Source organism: Solenopsis invicta, chromosome 9, assembly GCF_016802725.1.
Source record: "Solenopsis invicta isolate M01_SB chromosome 9, UNIL_Sinv_3.0, whole genome shotgun sequence".
NCBI lineage: Eukaryota > Metazoa > Arthropoda > Insecta > Hymenoptera > Formicidae > Solenopsis > Solenopsis invicta.
Genome location: NC_052672.1, coordinates 10,837,379 through 10,844,509, shown reverse-complemented (window position 1 = coordinate 10,844,509; position 7,131 = coordinate 10,837,379).

Sequence of the window (7,131 nt, the reverse complement as noted above, 5' to 3'; positions counted from 1 at the left end):
GAAGCGACGAATGTGTGACGAGAGCATGAAAGGTGGCCTTTTCCGACTCGTTAATCAGTCCGAAAACAGTAATGTAGGAAGGCAGGCGAGCGGAGGCGGCATCAAAGAGACGCACTCGCCACGTAACAGCACCCAGAAAGCATCCTAATTAGGCAATGAAAGGACGCTTTGTGGCTCTCAAAAGGGAGTTGGTGTCTAAAAGACGCCGATAACACGTGCGTCAAATCTTGAAGAGGAATGCGACGGCGATGACGACGACGACGACGACGATGCGACGACCACCGGATCCTCCCGTGGCGCGGTTCACACGAGAGACAAATGCAGAATCGTGAATGGCGCTTTGTGGTGAGCGTCTTACGGAATACTATCGTCATACCCGTGGTGTGCCGCCATATGGAGCACGTCGAGAGCGATAAAAATAAGCGATCGTTAATGACGCCAGAACCCCTTCGGATTCCAGGGAATTCGTGATTCTACGTACGCACTGAACTTGCCATTGACAGGTTGTACTATCACATTCGTCATCCTTAATCGTATAATTAATTTGGGATTAGAAATTTGTACGGAAATTTTTCAAACGTTGCAAGACGTAATTAAAATGCTTCAAATTCTTTCAGGTCCGGTATAGGTGAGATAGTAAATACGAATATTTTGAAATCCGGGAAAATATTAATAGTGAGAATTTCATTCGAGAGAAACTTTTCTAGCACGTTATATCAAAGAGTGACCAGTGCCGATGGTAGCAACACAAGTTAAAATTATAAGATGTTTGTGTATTGTGATTGAATTTTCCAATTCTGTCTTTAGCGTAATTAAACAAAGAGATAAATCACTAAAAGCATATTGATGAAATCGAAATAACGTGACCACAGATTTTAATAGCTTCTATGACCTTGCGTTATTTAGACCCTTTAGAAAGCAACATATTATCCAGCTACCAAGTATAGCGAGTCCGTCGACCGGTTTTTTCGCGAGCACAAAGGACGGTTTTTAACGTGAATCTATATCGATCAAAAGTACAATGTAACACACGTTGTATTAACACCATAAAATGCACTTCGATCATTGGCCAGTGTTGATTAAGTCACTTAAGAATTTGTTGTCTTTTTCTATAACACTGCGCAATCAACATGACGATGGCGGCGAAAAATCGAATTAGCCAGGATAACCGGCCCTACGGAACGAGTTTCTCAATCCGGATCCGGTATGAATAATTAGCGTGACGTGTACGAAACAATTAATCGCCGTCTAATATATTGGCAACTTCTATCTAGAATACGTCTTTAATTTCCCCTAACTACGCCCGATGCAAGTTATTTGAAAAGAAACGCGACCTTGATAAATAATTGCAAATATCTCGGCCGCCACGAGAGTAAATTAGACTTCGAACGGAAACAAATATCCATGCCAGCTGCTTCGTTATACAGTTCGATTAGCGCATTAATTTACTTTCAACGTGACAAGAGCAATTTCTTTTATCACGAATGAATGCCGTCTAACTTGGATAGATAAGCGCGATGAGACTGCGAAAAATATTTGAAAAACAACAAATTGAATAGAATGTACGTAATATTAATATTTCTTTATATTGGTATAAAATTTTTATTTTAATAACAGCTCTCAATGAGGCAAATCGGACAATTCCGTTTTCTTGATTTTTTTTGTTGTGCAAAAAAAATACCATGTTTATATATTATTTTGTAAACTTCGAGCCAAAGATATAAGAGCCAAAGATATAAAAATTAAGAATTTATAATAAAACTTAATTTAAAAAATAGTTTTTTTATTATTCTTTAACTATGAAAAAAAATTAATCCAATGCGTTTCTGTTTATCCTGGTATGTCCTTGTAAAAGTAATTAAAACTCAATCAACTGAAAACTACCGTGATGATGTGACATAAGAATCAGCTAATAAATATTTGCTCTGTAATCATTAAAATGTATAAGAAAAACGTTTCCCAATCGCAGGATATGAAGTAACAAAGTAAATGCCGCCACTATACTTTGTGCACAAAATTAAAACCTGACCGTGGATAAATAATTGCACGGCGAATAAAAATTGAAGACATGCGGGTACCGATCTGATTTCGCAATGTCATCTGGTGTGGTTTCGGGATCATCAGAGAGTACGTTTCGGCATCGATCGGCGCGGCAATAATACATTGATGACTGACGGGGCGACGGTTCCGTTCAATTATCGACGCCTTAACAGGCGGGTCCCCCTTACCGTTTTAACGACGCTGCTTACCTCGCGTGCTTGACATTTCTCGGAGGAATTTTCTTCTGCGACACCACGACGCTTTCGTGACGCCGAATTAAATATGTCTCGACGCGGCGCAACTCGTCCTTGTTCGCGCCGAGAAACCCGTTAAATCGTCGAAAATTATACCGTCTGACTCGAAAATGTCCGTCGATCGATTTTTAAGAAGCAGTTTTTATGGTTTTTATATTAAACAAGATAAGTCAGGCTATTTCGACACACATGCGAAAGAGAAATAAATGTACTTCAAAAACTATGTTACTTAAAAAAAGTATTTAATTTTAAGATATTAAAATTTATTTTATTATATTACTTTAAGATATTTTATTTTTGCCTGCGCGTTTTTTAAATACTTGAAAATATTTTAAACAGCGTTTAAATTCAAAACACTAAAAGAGATTTAAAGCTGAAACATCTTTAACAGTTTTAAAAATTTTAGTATTTTAAATCTAAACTAAAAATTATAACGTTGAAAATTATAACGTTTTTAAGTATTTAAAAAACAAAGGAAGTGATGAAACCTTTTAATATCTTAAAATTAAACACTTTTTTCTTAATCGTAGTTATTTTCTCTCTACATGTAAAAAGTGATATACACTTTCCACATGTTGCTGCCGATGGAACAAAGCTCTTACTATCTTTGGAAATCATCTTAGCTTAATCTCATCGGAATAAAGCGTGAAAGAGTTAAGAAAGGGAACTGTGACGTGACAGATTTTGATCGAAGGCATTTGGCTAATCTGTGAAAATTTATCTAACCTATTAGGGCGGATGATTCAGTGAAGACAGGTGTGTGCCTATCGTGTTTTCTCTCCCATAAACTTATAATCCCACTATTCTATTATAATCCCATCTAAAATCAGATTTAGAACCAACCGAGATTTTCCAGAGAATTATATTTTTCTTTCATGTAATTTTTCCCATATAATATGATAATATGATATAACGCATTGAATCTCCAAAATTAAATTTGAAAATGTCAAAAGTCAACTTCTGAGAAAATTGACAATTTTACGCCGTTTATTGTAATAAGATCAGCGTATTGATTACATATATAAATGCAGAGTTGTTATCGAATGTATCGGATGTATAATCACTATAAAATAAAATTTAGAAATGTGTTTAATATTAACACTTTAAATAAACTATATCATATAAAAGTTATGTGAATAAAATTATATTTTTATTTAATAACATATTTTATTCGTTCCATTTGTTATTAAAAATTAAATTATTTTTTTTACAACGTTAGGAAAAATCTCTATTTTTGGGGGAAGTATTTTAAGTATATTCAAGATGATTTATACAAAGTTTTATTATGATTGTTTGTTTAGTTTTGTAAATAAATAAATTTTGTTTAATTTATAAAACTGATCTTTGTATCGCAATGAATCATCTTACATAAATCATCTTGAATATTTAAAGTATTTACATAAAAAATTAAAATTCTTTTTGAAATCACTTTTTATCCAGATAGAAAATTGCTGCCAAATATTTCTATTATACTTAATACTTTCAAATGCAGTGTGAAACAATCTGTAATTTTTTCTCAATTTTCTTATTGTTTGACAAATGTCCTCCACACATCCTTAAATTGATGTTTCTCGAAATAATAATCGTGTCAGACGAGGATTGGTTAATAAGATAAATTGAAATTCTCTGTTATCGCGAAAATGATCCCTCGCGGGCCTCCTGGCTCTTATAATTTTGAAATCGACGAGTTCACGGGAGAGAACACGACAGCGCATTATCTCTTTGGGAGATCTGCTTGAGAATATTTCATTGCTCGTCACGTCGGCGCGTATTCGTATCGGCGTATTTGCGTAATAACGCGCGGGATACACGACACGTAATTACCGGAGTTGTGGCATTCCCTGCATCGTTGCACGCGCAACTTCGCCCGTGTTACGCCCTCGGCGGAACGCACTGAACATCTTTATTTATTGCAGGTTTTTCTTTTCACGAAAAGAAAAAGAGACCATGATATACAGCATACAAAAAAAAAAAAAAAAACATACAAAACATGAGAAGGGAAAAAGATGCGAGAACACGCAAAGAGTTGTAACGATCTTTTGGCGAATAGACGAGCGATGCTTTCGATTCATATTCTCTTTTAATGCGTAAGAAAGAGAGATCTGTCAAACAACAGGCAAACAGAAGGAGCGGGCAGGCGGATAAGCGCGGACGAGAGGGTAACTTGCGCGAGCGAGTGGGAAAAAGAAAAAAGAGAAAGAGAGAGAGAGAGAAAGAGCGTGCGGGCGCTCCGATATTCCCGCGCGTCTGACTCACCTCGTGCCAGCACGTGTTCTACCTGCCCGACGTTTCAAGATCTCCTCTCCCGCACCCCCGGACCCCCGCGCATACAGACACGCGCACACGTACGTTCGATGGACCCATATCCCGGGAGTATCTCGTTCCTGCTTATACCAGAGAGAAGACCACCACCCTCTCCCGTCCTCGTCTCGCTCGCTGCCGCAGCGCTCGGGCCTCTCCTCGTCGCACCGGCGGGCGCGATTCGTCCTCGTCTATCTCATCGGTATTCGAGAGGTTTGCTCGGGGCTCGTGGGAAAATGAGGCAGGTGGTAGTTAGATCTCGGAGTCCGGGAACGAGAGAGATACGCCTGCTCTTCTCTCCTCCATTCGTCCATCCGTCCGTCCGTCCGGTCCGCCCGCCCGTCCGCCCGCTCGGCAGCGACCGAGCGCCATTCATTCGTGCGGGTATATTAATGCGCGCGTGTGTCGGGCGCGTGTGTATGCGTGCACGCGCGTATAGCGGCGCGCCGCGGTACCCGCAGGCCCCGTGTGCGCGTCGCGGCCGAGGCAGGTACATAATTTTTGCCCGATGACCGAGGCAGAGGACCAATTAACGGATGCCCCTTAACGAGGGCTTCCGGCACGATTAAAAGCGAAATCACGCGCGCGTCGCACAACGAGCGCGAAACGGCCGTTTTACGTGCCATTCCGTTGCGGTTTCACCGCGCGGAAAAAAGGCGCCGCGACGATGAGAGTCGTCGTGAAACGAAATTAAGTTTACGGTCGATGTAAGGGGTCGTGCGACGCGCTGAGAAAATTTTATTAAATGAGATACAAATTGAATTTATCAGTTTGTACGAATTTCGATAAAATTTTGCCAAATCAGTAATTAATTAGTAAAATAAAAAAAAATTAATTTATAAATGGACGACCAATAATAAGCCTCATGTATCCTACAAGCGCTACAATATTCCTAGAATATTATACGAATATTATTAAAAATTAAAATAATATTCCCCGAGAATACTGTTCAATATTTTTAATATCATTTTAATATTATGGAAAAGTTGTATTAATGTTATATATTCGTGATATATTATTTCAATATCCGTGAAATATTATGAAAATGTTCTACGAATATTGTAATTAAAAATATTATCAGTAGACATATAACTGCTTTTTATGAATATTAAATAATATTTCTATAGCAATTTTTATTTAATATTAAATAATATTGTAGCGCTTATAGCATAAAAGCAAAATAAAATTAAAACATTTTCTCCAAAATATTTTATAAATTACATGCTTATGTTGATTATATCTTTAAACTAATTCAATATAATTGATCGCAGAATCGATTGGAATAAAGTTTCAAATTTAAAGAATAAGTTGTTAAATTTGTCGTATGTTATACGAGTAATTTATCATTACTCGTATAATATTCTACATTTATTTTAACATTTTAGCATCGCTTTATTCTCATCCAAAGAATTAAAATTCTCTGTTAATGAGTTAAATTATGCGAGCGTTCCTATTAAGTATAAATATTTTCACGGATGTTTCTGTTAGCCTTTTGCTGATTTCACGCCGAAAATTACACGTGATAATTTCACTAAGATAGACCGCCAGCGACCTTGTCTGAAGTTATAAAACTTCGATCAAAGTGCATGTTTACCAAAATTACTTATTCGTATACCACTTTAATGAATTGATGTTTCGAAATAGTCCACTCACGATCGACAATTCTGCAATTTTCTTACTCCACCCGACGCTCGTTTAATCCATATCGTACGAGGAATCGAAATGAGATTAAAAAGGCAGTCCGACTGGATTCCCATCAGTGAAGGAGGTAGATAATTATGTGACGTGCAAAGTTTAGGACCGGCGTTCATCGAGCATGCATTAAAAATTCCGACTAGTCATCTCATCGATTTCCTTGTAAAGCCCTATCTCAATTTCGAAGAAAATTACGAGAACGATGAGTAAGCCGCGTTGAAATTTCGATACAGGCCGAAATCTTTACGGCCTGTCAACCTGGGGACACGTACAGATTACATTGTTAAGAGCCTCGTCATGCAATTTGAAAAAAGAATTTCCGACGCTTTCAAATGTTTACGCGCGCATAAAGACGTCATTGAACAAATGTCAATGTATGTCAGAAAAAAATTTAGACAAATTGTCACATATATTCAGTTTATTAAAATAGCGCAAGCTTGTCTTGTAACTTGGTGACAAATAAAAGTTCATACATTATTTATATTTATGGTATTTTTATAATCTTTGTATCATAGCCGAACTACAACTCATGATCAAGCGCAACAAGCGCATAGCAACAAGAAAGCATGATATTGTTGCTTAAATGAGTACAATCACCTTTTCAAAAGAGATTGACATGCGTAAGCTATAGACAAAAATGGAATGCCAGACCAGCGGAAGTCGCTACCAATCTTTCAAAAGCAATGAAATTGCAAACGTGCGGGAAATCCGAGTAGATTTCCGATAACGCTTGTAAAATAGCGCGAGGCTCAAGTCAAAAAGTAATCAAACTGCGGAAACGCAAGGTTAGCATCATGGTGTACATCCTCGCGCACTTACTTTAGCAATCACGCTGACTAGG